Genomic DNA, 18,717 nt, shown 5'->3' with positions numbered 1-18,717 from the left:
TCAACAAACACTTCCTGAACCAGGTACATAGTGCTGGCACAGAGAACCCAGAGATTGTGTGTGTGTGTGTGTGTGTGTGTGTGTGTGCGCGCGCGCGTGTGTGTTCCCCACCCTTAAGGAGCTCAGTTTACTGAGCCAAAGGACCACTAGCTATCCTCATCCCCCAGCCAGAAAAGCACTCTCAGCTGGACTGTGAAAGGGAAAAGCTGTCAGTGGTTAGCAAGAATCATTATTTTGGCTAATTTAGGAAATTTGGGATTCATCCAGGAAGCTGGTGGACCTCACTCCTCAGCATTCCTTGATGGACTGTTTATCATTTTGCATTGCTTTACTATCCCATCAACAACGCGAGTTAAAAATAAAAAAGTCAGGGGCAAAGAATATAGAGGTTATATTCCCGAGGCCTCAGTAGGCTGAGAGATGCAATAGGCAACCACAAACCCAGGCCCACAACAACCTATCCTGCCATCAAAACTGAGAAGCAAGGAGGCCCCACCCAACTCAATAGCCAATGAACCTCCAGTTTCAAATACATTTGATCACGCTATAAATCTGTTGTTTGGCTGCACAAACAGACTTTGCTATCCTCACTCTTTCAACAAACACTTCCTGAACCAGGTACATAGTGCTGGCACAGAGAAAGAGAACCCAGAGATTGTGTGTGTGTGTGTGTGTGTGTGTGCGCGCGCGCGTGTGTGTGTTCCCCACCCTTAAGGAGCTCAGTTTACTGAGCATAACAGATAGTAAATCAACAGTTATGCCAATAAATGTTTTGGGAGAAAGAGTAATGCAGAGTGTACTGGAAGCCAGGAGGAAGGTCATCTCCAGGTCACAGAGAGGTGCAGGGTGGGGAAGGAAGGTGTCCAGAAAAGCAGAAACCTGACCTGAGTTAGCGAAATGGGGAGCAGGGGTGGGTCATTCCCAGGAAAGGGCCCAGTTCTGGCAAAGGCACCAAGAGGTGATGGCTGTTGAGAGGCCGGGCTGAGCTGAGAAATACGGGTTAGGGAAAAAGTGAAATAGGGAAGGTGGCCCAAAGGCCAGTTATGAAAAGACTGCAGGCCCACTGAGGGGGTTTAAGTTCTATTCTATAAGCAGTGAGGAGCCCCTGGAGAATTTTAAGCAGGAGAAAGCCATGATAGATGTGTGAGTTAGAAACATCATGCTGCTAGGAAGTGGAGGTGGACTGAAGGAGGACAAAAGTGTGCCCAGGGAGACCAATGAAGAGGCCGTTGAAACAATCCAAATGAGGAGTCCTAAACGAAGGGGTGGACAGCGAGTGACAAATTAGAAGATGGGCTCTTCCAGAAAAGGTAACCAATGGAAGACGACAGTTGAGGGAAAGGACAAAGCCATGGGTGACTCCTGCAGTCGACATGACTGAGGGGGTGTAGTCCCACCCCAGGCAGGCACCACAGGGAGACAGACACACTGGGTACCAGGCGAGGGCTGAGTTGGAGGTGCCCACAGGATAGGAGCTAGGAAGGAGGGCTGGGCAGAGGTTCTGGGCTGGATCTGCAGATCTGGGTGACTTCAGGAGAGAGGTGAACAGTGGATGAGCTCACAGGGGAAGAATACTGGGACTGACCAGAAAGGGATCAAGCAAAACCTTATTAAGCTAAAGACAGGGGAAAGAGAACCGACACAGCAAGGTGCGGAGTCGAGGTCTACGGAGTTGGAGGAGAACCAGGGGATGGCAGGCCAGACGGGAGGGTGAGCAGAGGAGAGGGGCCGGGAGGGGAGCGCTCAGCCCTGCCAGAGGCAGGAGGCTGCTCTGGCCCCAGGAGCGAGCTCTCGCTCCCCAGGGAGGAGCAGTTAGCTGGGTGTTAGCAACCACAGCCAAACAAAAGAATTAAAACAGAGTGGACAGCTTAGACGACATATCTGCAGTCACCCCAAAGTGCATTATTATGACTTTTTTCAGAGGATTATCCTGCCTGCCTGATCTCAGACTGCACATCTCACCTGTCTATTCTGTCTGTCTCCCCTGCTAGCTCATCTGCCTCATGAGGACAGAACCTGTCCTGTGTCACCTCCAAAACTGCAGTGTCGACGGCAGTGCCTGGCACATAGAGGTGAAGCTCCTTGTCCCAAGTTGCCTGGCTCACTAGAAACAACAAATATTCAATCAGCACATGCTACACGCCTGAAACCAGGCTGGATGCTGGGGGTATGGTGGGAAACTAGTCAACGCAGGACCCTGCCCTCGGACCTTGAAGTTGGAGGTGAGCAGAGAGAGGTGCAAGTATTTAAACAAAAAGTAGATTATAACTGCCTTAGAGCTAGGACTGGAATCTGACTGTCATGCCTTCTAGTGAGATTTCCTTTCCAAGCCCAAGGCTGCCACCTTCTCCAACTAAATGAAAATTTCAGCAGGGGAAACAGTTAGTGTTTGAAGTTTGGCCTTAGTCTCCCCCAGGGATCCCATACTTCTTCCACACTTTTAATAGACTCCTAAGAAGCAGAAATACCCACCATAGGCTCTGACTATTTAACCTTAAGAACTCATTCTGTCTCCAGTCCTTCTATGTAAGTTAGAGGAGAAATTCCAGACTCAGGTGGGAGAAAACAGAAAGTGGCATAAACTAGGGGGTCAGATAGGTCTGGGTTCAAATCCCTTGTAACCTCAGGCAACCTCTTGTGATTTAATTTCCTTATTGCTGAAGTGGGAACACTAATTCCTCTTTCACAGGTGGTTGCAAAGATGAAATAAAATGATACCTACAGAGAACTCAGCACTATGCCTGGGATATAGTGAGACTTCACTAAACGGAGGCTCCAAACCAGTTCCACCTGTTGCTTTTATGACTCCATCTCTAACTGCTATATTTGCAAAAACCGAGCCAAAGACTACTCAGAATTCAAACCAAAGAACATACACTCGAAACGCTCGGAACATAAACTGCTATCTAGTTGAGTGACTTGAGGAATTATCGCAAATTCCCATACTTGGGCAGACTCTGCAGTAAGTAGTTTAATTTCCGTTTCTTGCTCTACCCTATTTTCTCCTGCAATTCAGGCAAAAGCAACTATTTCCCCAACAGATCACATCTTGTCTCATGGCAAGGGTCCAAACATGGGCTGGATTCCGTTGGTGCAAGTTATGACAGAGCTCAGAACACCACACCTCAAAGAAAGCATAAGTACACAATCACAAGCCCAAGGTACACACAAACTCCCAAACACACTTGGCTCCAGAGAAGGACAAGAGAACTGGTCATGGCATGCTTTGCTTGCCTCAAAGCTAAAGAAAAGGTTATTTTGGCATGCAGATGCTGAAATCTTTATGTCTCCGTTCTTTTACCATCCAAACTCTCCATAAGTGGTCACTCTTACTAATGGATCTGATTCTTTATCCGTCATTTATGATGGACCCTGTGCAACCTGGCTTCCTCCCCCCTTCCCCCCTCCCCACATCTCATTCTCAAGGCCAGCTGTAGCCACCTTGTTACCAATTCGGCAGCCTTCCCTCAGGCCCCTTCTCTGTGGTCTCTGCTGCCCCATCCTCTTCCCTTCCTGGGACTCTCTCCTTCAGCCCTCTGCTCATAATGGGGAGAACTTATTAATCCTATGGCTTCTGTTCTACACCTCTAGACCTACCCTTCCCAGCCCAGGCTTCAGCCCTGCATTTCTTTTCTTTTTTAAAGATTTTTTTTGATGTGGACCATGTTTTTAAAAAATAAATAAATAAATAAATAAATAAATTTATTTATTTTTGGCCGCGCTGGGTCTTCGTTGCTGCACACGGGCTTTCTCTAGTTGTGGTGAGTGGGGGCTACTCATCACAGTGGCTTCTCTTGTTGTGGAGCACAGGCTCTAGGCGTGTGAGCTTCAGTAGTTGTGGCACACAGGCTCAGTAGCTGTGGCTCGCGGGCTCTAGAGCGCAGGCTCGGTAGTTGTGGCGCACGGGCTTAGTTGCTCCGCGGCATGTGGGATCTTCCCGGACCAGGGATCGAACCCGTGCCCCCAGCATTGGCAGGCGGATTCTTAACTACGGTGCCACCAGGGAAGTCCCAATGTGGACAATTTTAAAAGTCTTTATTGAATTTGTTACAATATTGCTTCTGTTTTATGTTTTGGTTTTTTGGCCACAAGGCACGTGGGATCTTAGCTCCTCAAGCAGGGATTGAACCCGCACCCGTGGCATTGGAGGGTGAAGTCTTAACCACTGGACTGCCTGGGAAGTCCCCAGCACTGCATTTCTAATTGCCTACTAGACATATCCTGTGGATGAATCAGTACCATCTTAAATTCAGTGTATCAAAAACTGGATGCATCAACTACCCTTCTCCAACCCCAACAGCCACATTTCTGTCAATGTTACCATTGTGAACTATCAAGTTTAAACTTTCATCTTCTTTGGCTCCTGTCTTTAAAGTCTAAGAAGACCATAAATCCTACCATTCTTCCTTTGCAATATCTCTCCTATTGGACCTTTTTTCCATTTTAAGCACTGTTAACCACATGGCCTCACACCTGGATTGCTGCTGCTGCCTTGGAACAGGACCCATGCTTCCTGTCCAGCTATCAGATGAATGCTCCCAACATGTTACTTCGGCCATTTCACTTCAAATGACTTCAATGGCTTCCCACTGCCTTCAGGACAAAGTCCAAGTGCCTTAGCCCAGCACAGCATTCAGGGTCTAGAGAAGGAGTGGGCAAACTATAGCCCACAGGCCAAATCCGGCCCACGACCTGTTTCTGTAAATAAAGCTTTTTTGGAACATAGCCACACCGTCATATACATATTAACTATGGCTGCTTTCCCACTATAATGGCAGAGTTGAGTAGCTATGACAGAAACCATATGGCCTAGGAAGCCAAAAATATTTACCATCTGATCCTTTACAGAAAAAGTTTGCTGACCCTGGTCTAGAATAGAATAATCAACCACCAGCAGATCCTGCAGAAGTTCTTACTCACCACTCCTTTGGATGAAGTTTTTGTTCCTGTGGGTCTTCTGCTGAGCCCACTTTCTTTACATCTTACACCCACCTTCTCAAGCCTGAAAAGCTTACTTCACTCCCCCCCGGACTTGTCCATCCTTCAAAACGCAGCCAAAGCTGCACCTCTCTGTGAGGCCAGCTGCGTCCATCCCCTGCACTGCTGGGTGTTTCTCCTCTGGCCTCTCTCTCTGCATCTACCGCAGAAACCTACAGTGGGATCCGCTTCTCCTGTGGATCTTTTCCACCTATACTGTAGGCTTCTCTAGGGTCCAGGCTTGGTACCCTTCACAGAGCAGTACCAATGATAACTACCTTGCCCTTCATTCCAAATACCAATCCTTGACAGCATAATTCGGTAAGAAGGCATCAAACAAACTTACCAATGAAGGCCTAGCATTCCACATTTGAAAAGTTAAGCTTGGGTCCAAAAGCATGCACTCTAGCCAGCACCACCTAAAAGCCAATGAAATAAGAGTTTAACTTTAAAAGAGAATATTTACATGTTTTCTTTAAATTTACAACCTCAATAAGTTTTGATTTACTGTCCTCCCAGGATGTCCACCTCTGCTTCTCTGCCTAGAAAATACTGCTCATCCTTCAAATCCACTGGACAGCCTTTCCCTGGAAGCCATCCCAGTGTCCCAGACAGGCCAGGCACCCTCCTCTTGGCTACCATGGAACCCTGGTGAGACATTTATGGTAACATGCAGTACAATGTAGCATAATTTCTTATTTGGGAATGAGGGTCCCTAGACTGTAGGCTTATCAAGAGAAGTGATCTGAGAAATTCACCCCTTCCCTTCCCTCCAGTGCCTAGACTACTACAGGCATTTAGACAGTCCTCAATAAATATTTGTAAAATGGGTGGAAAAATAACCTACTCAATTCATGAACACATGCCCAGGCCTCTAAAATTCTGCTAGGCTGCAATTTTCATCAGAGAAATGCATGCTTCAATCCCACTGCTTTTAATAGGCAACGGGTTTAACAGGAAGGATTAATGAGATTAAGCTTCTAAATGCACATCTCTGGAATGACACTCCCCTGGGCAGAAACCTTAGAGGCTCCCAGAACCTAAGAAGGCAAGCCCAACTCCACAGCCAGGCTGCCAGGCCTGCACCAACTGGCTCAGCCTGAGTCTGCAGCCTCAGCTCCTGTGATCTCCCCCAGTGGATGCTTCAATATAGACAGATAGGACTGGTGGCCAGACCCTTCTCTCAGCATTCCTTCCAGCTGGACGTCTTCCTCCCCTTCTCTCCACATTACCTCCTTCTACTGAAATGACTTCCATTTCAACATCATATTCCAGACCAAGGTCATGGTGGGGCTCAATAAGATTTTTTTTTCCTTTCTGATTTTGAGTGTGTGTGCGTATGTGGTGGTAAAACACACATAACAAAATTTACAAGCTTAGCCATTTTTAAGTGTGCAGTTCAGTGGTATTACATATATTCACATTGTTGTGCAACTACTACCATTCATCTCCAGAACTTTTTTTTCATCTGCAAAACTGAAACTTTATACCCCTTAAACAACAACTCTACCTTCTCCCTTCCTCTCAGTCCATGGCACTCAAAAAGTTTTTGTGGAATGAATGAATGAATCATTGAACGAACAAAGACATGAATTAATCTGACCTCAACCCTCCCCACAAAAGCCAGAAGTACTGTCTGTTTCTGCTGGGCTCCCATGATACTATCTTCACATCTTTCTCAGACTTGTTTCAATCAATCTTAAATGACCCTTTTTTGCACACTTGTATTCTCCTTCAAGGCGGGAACTATGACTTATTTGAAAGGCTAAGCTTGGGTCCAAAAGCATGCATTTTGCTTCTCCTCCATGTTGTTAGATCCAATGGGCAAGTCTGAGTCCTGTTACAGCTTTTGCTACCAGTGAATCATGCCCTCTTGTTTGACTACTCTCTTCACTTGGCTTCCAGGCTAGCACTCTGGGTTTTCCATCTACCTCACTGGCTGTTCTTTCCCTTTGCTGGTTCTTTCTCATCTCCCCACCTCTTAATGTAAGAGTGCCCCAGGGCTCGGTCCTAGTTCTCCTCTCTTCTCTGTATTCCTTCAATCACCCCCTGGGTGATCTCACCTAGTCTCATATCACCTATAGGCTGAGGATGCCCAGATTTCTCTCCAAGTGGAGACCTCACCTCTGGACTCCTGGCTAATATATCCTACTGCCTGTTTCAGGTAAGGTGTCAAGTGGACAGGAGGTCTGTGTGAGATGTGTTCCATGTCTCAAACTTGACACGTCTCACACAGACCCCTGATCTTCCCCCAGACCTGCTCCTCCAGAATCTCATCCATTTCAGTTTAAGGCCATGGGCTTCCAGTTGCCCAGGCCAAAGATTTGGAGTCATTCTCATCTTGTCTCGTCTCTTTCTCTCTTACTCTCTATCCAATCCTCTGGTTTTTACCTTCAAAATATATTCAGAATGTGACCATTTCTCACCTCCTCCACCATTACCATCCTAGATTATTGCGATAGCCTCCTAATTGGTGTCCCTGCTTTCCCTGCTTCTATTTTTGGTGTCACTCCCACCTCTACCCATAGCCTATTCTCAATACAGGAGGGAATCTGTTACAGCATAAGTCAGATTATGTCATTTCTTTGCTTAAAATTCTTGCAAGCCTTCCCAGAAAGGACAATGCCAAAAGGATAAATGTTTCCAGAGCAGACCTGCAGGCCCCGGGACAGCGATGGGGGAGGCAGGGCCTTCAGGCCTGCATCTTCCTCGCAACCATCTATTTCTCGACTGGCAGTCCTGACACACCTCCTATTATCTGATTCCTTAAAAAAGGAAACTTTTTAAAGGGAGAGAAGTAGAATCAATCAGCTTCCTTTTCCAGTTAGGACACCACAAGAAGCCAGTAACACCCACATTTCTTAAGAAGCAATAAGAAAGATATGTCGAATCTACCACCACTTAATGACTAGTTTCCAAAGAGAAAGCTAGCCTCTCAGGGAACAGTTGGTGCTGGTGGTGAGTCCTCCTGAAGCCCCCTCCTGCACCCTCCAGCTGTTCACCACGCCCTATTTGCCTAATTGTCTCCAGACTCTGTCCCCCTCCTCAACCCCCCTGATGCTGTGGCTGGAGGGTGAAGTCCAAATGAAATAAGAATCCAAGGACTTGAATTAGCTCAGGTCTCATCTGTTCTCCCCAGAACTACAGCAGCAGCCTCTCTACCAGTCTCCCCAGCTCTACTCATTTACTTATTTCCAACTACAACTTTACACAGTGATAATTTTAAGAAAACCTAAATTTGATCAAGTCCCCTGCTTTAAAACTCTCCAAAGAGTTCCTACATTGCCATACTATAAATTCTTCAAAAGATATTATACAGTGAACCATAGTAAATATTCTTTTCTATCTTCCGTAGATGATTTTCTTCTGCCTTCTTCCTTAAAAGTCCTTGCTTGCGAGTCCCCTAGTGGCCTAGTGGTTAGGATTCCGAACTTTCACTGCCATGGCCCAGGTTCAATCCCTGGTCGGGAAACTGAGATCCTGCAAGCTGTGCAGTGTGGCCAAAAAAAAAAAAAAAAAAAAAAAAGACCTGGCTTGATCTAATGGGGGTGGGTAAACCATCCAGCTCAGATTAGTCTACTCCCTGCAACAGTGATAGGTCAAAAAGGACAAGCACATCACCCAAGCTGGGCCAACCACAGCCTTTCTCTAGGATTAATATATGGATGCAGAGAAAGGATTTCTCCCTTGACTGGAATTGCTAAATGGGAGCTGTCAGCAGCGGTGCCCCCCAGGGAGGGTGGCCTGTCTGCACTAGGAAAGACTGACGTCAACACAGTTGACAAAGAATGGAAGGCGCCAGATGGACCACCAGCAGCATCATTACTCTTGCTTTTGTGAACTCCTACAGCACCCTTCCCAGTTATGGAACCAATAACTACCCACTTATGCCTCAGCTAGCTGGAGTCCCAACAGGCCCACCATGATGGTTCCTGTATCTGTACCTTTCCCCACCATGTTTCCTCTGCCTAGAATGTGTGCTCCTTGGGTTTTACACAGCAGCCAGGCTTACTCTGCAGAGCTAGCCCTGAATGGAAGCACAGTTAGTCCAATCTTCCAGTCATGCTCTAAAAGGCCTAGAATATACCTACTCTGTTACACTTACACCACTCCCCTAGCTCCCCAATCTCCTAGCTAGTTGCCCAAGCTAGAAACCTCAGACTCACCTGGTCCTCGGACTTCCTTGTGGCCCGCATGGACTCTCCCTTCTTCCTTTCTGCCCCACGTCTGCTGTCGCAGTCCAGAAACGCATCCTCACCTCCCTGGGCCCAGGCACCAGCCTCCGGGTCTCTCTGCACTCCCCCTCCCCATCCCTCCACACTGCTGCAGAGTTGAACCTCCAACATCCCTCCTGCCACCTACAGAGCCAAACCCCTGGTGTGAAGGCCCTTCACACGCTGGCTTCAATCCAATCCTCTAATTTCTCCCAACCACTTCCACTTCCAGGAGGATGCAGTAGACACACCTTTCCCTATTCCACCTGCCGTGCATAACAAAAACCCCTGCACGTGATATGTAAAACAAACAAGAGAGGACTCTGAAAGGCAGAGTGAAGAAGGCAGACCAGTGAGGGGCCTCAGGCCCGGAGGAAGGACACCGTGGTGAGTGGCCTGCATTTTCTTTTTGCCTCACTTGGAACGGAAGAACCTGGAGATGCCAACAAGCACAGACAAAAAAGGCTCCAACAGGGGCTTCCCTGGTGGCGCAGTGGTTGAGAGTCCGACTGCCGATGCGGGGGACGCGGGTTCGTGCCCCGGCCCGGGAAGATCCCACATGCCGCGGAGCGGCTCTGTCCTCACTCCCCTACGGCTCCCCCAGCACCAGAGCATGGGGCCAAGCCTGGGGTCATCTGATCCAGTCCCCTGCCCCAGGAGAATGTATTCAAATCACGGAAGAAATGCTGCTCTTTGGTCCTTTTTCTTTAAAAAAAAAAAAAAAAAAAAAAAAAGGCTCCAACAAAAGCTTGCTGCCTCGAGCAAGACAGACAACTCTTAGATAATAACTGCCCTATATCAGCCAAACACCACAGAAAACCCCATGGTCCCACCCACACCCATACAACAAAGTGCAAATGACATGTGCAAAAAACATCTACAGCTAACCATACACTTAATGGTGAAAGACTGAATGCTGCCCCCCAAGATTAGGAATAGGCAATGCTGCCCACTCTTACCACTCTTACTCAGCAAAGAGCCAGCACAAGAGGCAACAAAAGGAAATAAAACAAACAGACTGGAAAGGAAGAAATCATCTATATTTGCAGATTATGTGACTGTCTAGATAGAAAATACTGTGGAATACACACACACAAAAAAAAAGCCTACAACTAATTAGTGAGTTTATCTAGGATGTAGGATACAAAATAAAAAATCAATTGTTTTTCTGTATACTAGCAATGAACATGTGGACACTGAAATTAAAAATACAGTACCATTCACAATCACTAAAAAATAAAACAAAGACAAAGAAAATGAAAGAAACACTCAGGTGTAAATATAATTTCTTCCAGCAAATCACTGTATGATCTAGCCACATGGGTCGACTCTGCCAGGAGGGCAGGAACAGTATATTTGTTTCCCTCTCCAATGAAACCAAAATACCCAGCCAGTGCCCAGCACCTAGTAGGCATGCAATATTTGCTGCCACAGCTCATACCCTGCTCCGTTTAAGATGGACTTTCTTCCCCTTATGCTCCTAATGGGAGCACCATCTACTAAAAAATTCCATCTCTCATTTCTGCCTTGGCGGGTCATGACTGCCAAGTAAGAACCAGGAAAACTGCTTCCGCTTCCACTCCCAAACACACTTATATTCTTACATTACACACAGCATGGATTGGAAGTGGCCTCTGCAGGTGTCTCTTGGTTACCCAGGGGGACAGTGGGCCCCTTCCACATCAGCCCAAGGGGCCCCAAGACTCAGTCCAAAGATCCCAGGCAATGATGTGAGACCATTGCCAAAGTTGTTCCATCCAGGCTCTGTGTTGGGAGGAGCTACAGATGTCCTCCCTCTGTCTGAAAGCTCAGTTGTGGAAAAGAATTGCCCATCTGTGCTAAAGAAAGTACTGTGGAGGAGAAGAGGCTATGCGAGATACATCAGGGCCCAGAGGGCATCCAGATATCTTTTTTCAAAAACTTTCCCCCTCTTTTTACTTCTGCGGGTAGAAAGCGAGTCTAGTAGTCATTAAGCAAAAGCCAAAAATCTCAGAACTATCCCGATTCCTTTCTTTCTGTCACACCCCACCACCAATCCCGCAGCAAAACCTGTTGCTCCACTTTCAGGATAGATCTCAAATCCAACCACTTCTCCGCATCTCCACCATCACCACCACTCGGGACCTGGCTGCTCTCACCACTCACTGGATAACCAACGGCAACAGACTCCACTTCTCTCCCTGAGTCCTCCCTCAACACAGTAGTCAGGGTGAGCCTTTCATGATGCAACTCAGATCAGTCACTCACAATGCAACCAAGTCCTGACAATGACCTTAATGGCCTGGCCCCCTTCACTTCCCTGCCTTCACTTTCCACCATGTCCTCATCTTCTCCTCACTCCACTCCAGTCACCTCAGCCACCTTTATTGCTGTTCCCATGCCTAATGTTCTATCCCAGTTAAACCCACGGCTCACTTCTTCACCTCATTCACCATTATACTATGAGTTCACCAAGACCCTTTTTTTGGCCCTGTGAGCACACGGCTGGACTACATTTCCCAGCCCTCCTTGCAGTTAGGAGTACGCTGAGTGTGACTGGGTTCTGGGTGGGAGGGATGCATGCTTCTCCCAGACTGGCCCATAAAAACCTCCCCACAAAGTGCTCTCTCTTTTTCCTCACCCCCCCCAGCTGAATGGAAAGGAATCTGAGGGCCTTGAAGAGGGCAGAGCCACAAGATAGAAGAACTGTGGGTCCCTCAATAACCACCAGGAAGGATGCCTGCTTAACCAGGAGCAGCCACATTGGAACTTTTCTATATGAGAAATAAAAGTTTTCTTGGGTTGATATGCTGAGATTTGGGGGGCTGTTTGCTATTCAACCTAAGAATTTGGTCTCCTTCCCAATGAGGCATTCTTTGATTGCTCTATTTAAAATGCTCCCAACGCTTCTTAGCTGACTGCCTTGCTTTCTTTTTCTCCACAGTCCTTATTACCATATAGCGTACCGTATATTTTATTTATTATTTTTTTCTCTACCTCCCCAAATTTGAATGTAAGCTGAAGGCAGGAAGTTTTGCTTTTTTTTGTTGTATCCCCTGGGTCTAGAACAGTGCTTGGAATGTTGTAGACAATGTGTTGTTGAATGAATGAATAAGTGAATGAATGAACGGACTACATGGGCTCCAAGGTCAGAAAGGCCTGGGTGGAGGCCCACTCTGCCATTTACTACCTGTGTGACCTGGGGCAAGTTACTCTCCCTCTGTAAGACTCATTTCCTTCAACTGTAAAATGTGGGTAACAGTACCTTCTTTATAGGGACTGGGACTAATTAAGATCATGAACATAAATCTTTCAGTAGAGTGCCTGGAAACAGCTCAGGCTCCATACATGCTAATTACCAGCATTGCCAACTCAAGGCCAGAGGACAAGACTGGGTGTCAGGTGCTCGCAAAGTCACTGGTAGGGACACCTATCAGAGAGGAAGAAACTGAATGGATTATTTACATGCGCAAACTCTTCTAGAAGAAATGGTGGCAAACACCTAGGTAGTGAAATTCAAGAGCTGCCTAAAAGTTCTCAGTAAATTGCAAACGATCAGAAAAACATGACAACTGGTGTCAGGGGTGATGAAAAGTCTGCAGAAAAGCACTGCTCTGGAGAGAGCACCACCCCAATGATGAGAGATCACTTTGTGCCTTTTAAGAGACAATTTTCACAGCAAAGCTCCAGAAAAGAGAGGCCTCTTGCATCATGAGGACAAGGTAATAAGGCTATAAAAATGGAACTCAAATAAATGACACACAGAGCCTACATGGGCCCAATTTTCCAGGAAAAACAGTGATCGCTACAGCATTCAGATGAGGCAGTCACACTTGTGCCTGAGCATAGCAAATAGCTTTCAGAAATCATTAGGCTGCAGAAAAGCCACTGAGTTTGCCAAATTAGCGGTGCCAGCTCTCACCTGGCCCTTCTCTGTCATGCTCTCGTCTTTCTACTGACAAGAGGACACAGACAATCATACCCAATGTCTGCACCTGCTTCACCATCTTCAAAATACAGAGCATCCTGGACTGAGCAGCACCGCACAGTCAGGAGAGCCCCGGCTGCAGCCCTTTGCGTCTGCAGCCTGACCACCCCCTCTCCCAGGCCCTCTCAGCTTTCGCTGGCTCAGACCTGCTCTCAGATCTCACCTCCTGGAACTCTCTGCAGTGCTGGGCCTTGTTGACAAACCGCCTTTTTGAAACTCCTTCTTCCCGTGGCCCCTCACAGCTCTCACCAAACTCCCCCATACCCACCACTGCGATCCCTCTCATCTCCGTCTCTGGCCCCTCTTCCACCTCTGCACCTCTAAACATTGGTACCCCAAGCCTCTACGATATGATGTCTACCCACCTTTCTGGTTCTAGTGCCTGTTCTTCCCCTATACTGGAGGCAGGACAGCTTGGTGGTTAGAAGCAGATATTCTGGAGCCAGACCAACTGGGTCTGATCTTAGATGTACAGCACTATGGTCTTGGACAGATAATAAATTGTTTTATGTCTATTTCTTCATCTGTAAAATGGAGACAATTATAAAAGACCTCACTTGGGTCACTGCAGGGATTAAATGAGCTAATATAGATAAAGGTCTTAGAACCATGCCTCGCACCTGATACACTCCATAATGTGCTAGCTCTGACCACTATTACATGAGCCCATTGTTTCAGCCAAACCCCAAACATACACCATGTCCTTCCACCTCCACTTCCTATACTCAGGCCTTTCACTTTTGCTGGGAATGTCTATCTCAGCCAGTCCTTAAGGTGCTGACAAAAGCAACCACTCTTTAACACCTTTCTATATTCCCTCACCCCAGCTGTCCAATGAGATGGAATACCTCCCTTCTCTAACAGGGTGGGGCTGACTTCTCCCAGGGCCCTCTTCTTAATCTCGCTTGAATAATCATTAATTTTAGACATGTCTTACCTTCCCACTCCCAGTTCATGAACTCCTCAGAAACAGTGGTGCATTGGGTTTTTTCTTCCCAAATTGTTATCCCCTGTAACCTTATACACTGTAAAGACTCAGTCAACATTTGCTGGGTTAAGCTGAAATGGAAAGCCTGGAGCCTGGGTCTACATAACAATCTACAGAGACTAAAACAACAACAGATCAGCAGGACAGGGGAAGCCTCCCCCATCACCCCAAAGCCAACACAGATTTCAGGTTAAAAAGAATACAGGGGGGACTTCCCTGGTGGCGCAGTGGTTAAGAATCCGCCTGCCAATGCAGGGGACACGGGTTCGAGCCCTGGTCCGCAAAGATCCCACATGCCGTGGAGCAACTAAGCCTGTGCGCCACAACTACTGAGCCTGTGCTCTAGAGCCCACGAGCCGCAACTACTGAAGCCCGCATTCCTAGATCCCATGCTCCACAACAAGAGAAGCCACCACAATGAGAAGACTGCGCACTGCAACGAAGAGTAGCCCCAGCTCGCCGCAACTAGAGAAAGCCCACGCGCAGCAACGAAGACCCAACGCAGCCAAAAAAAAAAAAAAGAATACAGGGGACCAAGTCAGTCATATTTGTTTCTCAGTTTCATTCTAGCCATTTCCTAATGGCCAACAAAAAGCCAACCTTTTGGCAAGTTTGTAACCTGCTTCCACTTCTAAGAGTACTTCCCGACAGGCTCACTCTGTCTTAGGGGGACGTGTTTTCTTCCCTCAAAAATCCTATTTACCTTTTCTTGTTTTAGGCTACTTCTTTAAAACATCCTTAAGAAGAGATCATTGTTTATTTTATTTTGTTATTGTTTTAAATAAAGTGCCAAAGATATAAGAACACATAATTCCTCAATTTGAGCAGGTAGATTACTCCTTAAGAGAATGTACTGGGCTCACCTCCCCACTTAAGAACAAACAAGCCATGTATTACTTGTAAATACACAGCCTTTCACCACTTACATCTAATTTCACATTACTGTTAGCCTGCTTCTTCATTCATGGAAAACATGAGAAAGACCTTCCTAGCATTTAAAGTAAAATGTGAATATATCCTCATTCTTCTCGGAAAAAAAAAATTCTGATTCTCCATCTAATCTTGGGCCATTGCCATTAGCTAGATAAATGCCAAACTAATGAAATGATTCTGTAATACACAAAGATGGCTTAATGCAGCATTAGCTGAAAGAGCAAAAATTAGAAGTAATCTAAATGCCCCATAACAAGCTCACGTCTTATTGAGGGCATTCCCTTGATAGTTATGCAGCCATCTTAAAGAAGCATGCTGAAAACGAGGGAGCCACGTGGAAAAAGGCTGAGGATATCATCTTAAGAGGAAAGGGGATGCAATGCGTAGGGATATGTGTTTGTGCCACTAAGGTTGCCCCAGCTGGGCAGATTAGGTTGCAGGTTTGAAGTAAGAAGCAAGGAAAATTAGGGGAAAGCTGGGAGAAAATCTCAGTAAACAGGGCCAGAGGGGCTGGTGGTAGGAAAATGAGAAGCCTGGGCATGGGGCAGGGACCCTGCTTAGGAGTACAGAACGGGAGATAGGAAAGGCGCCCCAAAGCCAAGGTCATTTCAGGAATTCTATCCCAAAGCACGCAAGGGGAATGGAGAAGAGAACCCTTCCATGGCAGAATGAACCAATCCCTGGGTGAGAAAACAATTTTCAAACCCCTAAGATACTTAAAGTCAAGCCTTGGCCTTTCCCCAGTGTTGCCACCAGGCTCCCACCGGAGGGCTCAGCCCTTCCGAAGCCTCTGAGGCTAATCCCGCCCCAAGGCAGGAGGGATTTAAGGGGCTCTAGCCTAGAACACAGGGATTTAGCCTGTTTGCTGATAGCCTGACAGATAAAGAAAGTGAGCCCCAGTGAGAACAAGAATCTTAGCCAAGGCCACACAGAGAGTTAGGGGCTGAGCTGACACTTGAATCTGAGTCTGCCAGTCTCTGGGTGTAAAGCTCTTCCGTAGAGCAACCTGATACAAGACTGACAGACGAGTCAGAATGGCCCTGCACAGTGTCGGCACCCAGCTGCTGACGAGATGCAGTGGCTTATGAGCAGGTGAACCAACCAGAGCAGGGCAGGAAGATCCCAGGGACCCCAGGACACCAACAGTTGCCCCTAAAGAGAAAAAGCCCCCTCTTGCACCCCAGTCCCTGCCAAACCCCTGCCTCTAACCCCTCAGCCTCCTGTACTTTGTGGGTTCCGACGAAGCTCACTGCCCTTGTGGGCGTCAATGTTGGTCCCTAAAGGCATGACCTCCGGCACTGCTGTGCCAGCTGTGGGTTCCACAAGACAACTCCATCGCTGGACAGGAGAAAAAGACTCCAGAGCTCCTCCCCACAACTCCCATCCCCCTTGATTCCTACTCACACCTCTACCAGAACCCCCACTCTAGACACCTCCTGCCAATACAAGAGGCCAAACTTCCAGTCTGGCATGTAAGGTCCTCCCTCAAGGGGCCCACACCACCTACCTAATCAGGCCTCCTAAGGCACCCTCCCCCCTCCCCAGGTTGGCCAGGGGCTGCCCTCTCGTCCCTTATGCCACCTCCAGAAGCCATGCTCTCCTGCCCTACCCCTTAGAGCTGGCGCCTCTAAGCGCCAGCTCAAGCTTTCTCTCATTTTCCCAGGCCTCCTCCAAACACACTGGTGTTGCTCACACTGTCTCCACTGAATGACCCCAACCCTTTGTGGCCTAGGTAGTCAAAGGGCCAGGCTCTCAAATATGGAACAAGCAGGTCACCCAGACACTGCCATCCAAAGGACTATGCACAGGAGGCCCCCTTTTCCCCCAGATCTGCTCTAAATACACCATTAGAGATGCCATCATTTAAGTGGTTGTCAAACTCTCCCTTGATCCCCCTTGGGATGGGGTGCAAACATTGGGCAGTGATTCTGGAGCCAGGACAGCTAGTGAGGGTCCTGATGGATTCGAGAGCATCCCGCCTACCACAGCTGCCTGCAGTGAGCACTTCCTGGGCTCCTACTACGTGCCAACCAGTGGGCACAGGGCACAAAGACACAAATCCAAACGCGCCGGTCGTTGCAGGAATTCAAACTCAAACAGAAAAGGGTGAGATAAGCCTCTCTAATGCAGCGTGACAAATGTCACCCAGAGAGAGAAGGCACAGAGGGAAGAACAGCAAGGAAGAGAGGCAGCCAGGATTCAATGCAACAGAGAAGGGGCTGGGGAAGGGCTCAGAGAAAGCCGAACGGTCCCTGAGGGGTCATCAACCACAACAAGAAGCAGAGGAGCCGCCAGCATGTACTGGGTGCTGACTGTCTGCTGAGCACCGCACCGAGCACCTCGCTCGCTCTACTGCCAACTCATTCAGTACGGACCCCTACTACCTGTCAGGCACTGTTTTAGGCACTCTGGATAGAGTGGTGAACAAAATAAACACGAGTTTCTGCCCTCAGAACTACTGAAAGAAGGTAAGACAACAAGCCAGATAAATAAGTAAAATGTATGATATGTTAGATGGCAATAAGCACTAAGAGGAAAAATAAAGCAAGAAAGGGAGACAGGGAACGTGGGGGTGGGGCAGTGGGCTGGGTGGTACAACTTTAAACCGGGTAACATTACAGAAAAGACCTGGAGAAGCTGCATGAACAAGCCATCGGATATCTGGGGGAAGAGCATTCGAGGCAGAGGGGCAGCCAGTGGCAAGAGCTTGGACAGGAAGCACACCTGGCGTGTTTGAAGAACAGCAAGGATTCCAGGGTGGCTGGAGTGAAACGAGAGAGGGGCAGGCAGGGTCAGTGCAGACAGCCGCGCAAGTTGTGCACTGCACAGCTCAAGAGGGCGCCGCTCACACACACCACAGTGCGCTATGCAGAACCCAGTCTGCTCAAATCCTCACCAGGCCCTGGGGTGGGAGATGAGGTCAGAGGAGTACTGGGAAGCCCTGTGGGCCAGGAGAAGGCTTTTCCTCTGAGTGAGACAAGAAGCCACTGTCAAGAGGTTCTGAACTGGAGGCATGACCTGAGCTGCCCCACCCCACCCCCCGCACAGGATCACTGGGCAGAGAGCACAGAGTAAGGAGGCAAGGTTGGAAGCAGAAGACTGCTTCGGAGGCTACTGCAATCATCACACTCAACTATGTATCGTATTATCCTCACAATCCCATGAGGATGGTTCAATGATCACTCTTTCATAGAGGAAGAGATTAGGCTCAAGGGAGATTAGGTAACTTGCCCAAGGTACTCAGCTAGGCAGTGGCAGATCGGCCAGGATTGGGAAGCAGGGGATGAGAACATTCCAGGTGGAATGAATAGCATCAGTCATGGAACAGGAGATTGGCAGGGCTTGCACACTTGGGGAAAATGGCAAGGGCAGTCAGCGAAGGCCTGTCTGTGCCCTGGCCACTCTCACACAGAAGTCTACTAGCAGTGTCCAAGCCAGCATTGCTCCCTGGACCAGAACCACCACCGCCTAACCCATCCCCTCTCCACGCTTGTCATCCCCACCTCAGTCCACAGGCAGCCAGAAGAGTCCTTAAAAAACATAGATCGGATATTATTTTCTTGCTCTCAACACTCCAGTGGCTTCCCTTCATGCCAGGTGACCAGTAGACCCTCAAGTGATGTTGAGTGAATGGATGA

General features: G+C 48.0%; 1 protein-coding gene across 7 annotated transcripts in view; it reads right to left on the bottom strand.

The window, feature by feature from the left end:
- Positions 1 to 18,717, bottom strand: part of BMAL1 (basic helix-loop-helix ARNT like 1) — a 107,183-nt gene that overhangs the window by 70,489 nt on the left and 17,977 nt on the right. For 2 of the 7 annotated variants that reach the window (XM_007116650.4, XM_007116649.4), the window contains exons 1-2: positions 9,144 to 9,296; positions 5,324 to 5,396 (exon numbers count right to left, since the gene is read on the bottom strand). The exons of 2 other annotated variants lie outside the window; for them this stretch is intronic. The gene's annotated coding sequence lies outside the window, so the exon portion shown is untranslated. Of the gene's footprint in view, positions 1 to 5,323; positions 5,397 to 9,143; positions 9,305 to 18,717 lie in introns of those variants that run through there. 3 more of the 7 variants (XR_008619631.1, XM_007116654.4, XM_028501405.2) reach the window with 3 other exon arrangements.

The sequence above is a fragment of the Physeter macrocephalus genome, chromosome 16, assembly GCF_002837175.3.
Source record: "Physeter macrocephalus isolate SW-GA chromosome 16, ASM283717v5, whole genome shotgun sequence".
Lineage (NCBI taxonomy): Eukaryota > Metazoa > Chordata > Mammalia > Artiodactyla > Physeteridae > Physeter > Physeter macrocephalus.
Note: the sequence above shows the minus strand (reverse complement) of the source record. Positions and strands in the feature narration are given on the sequence as shown.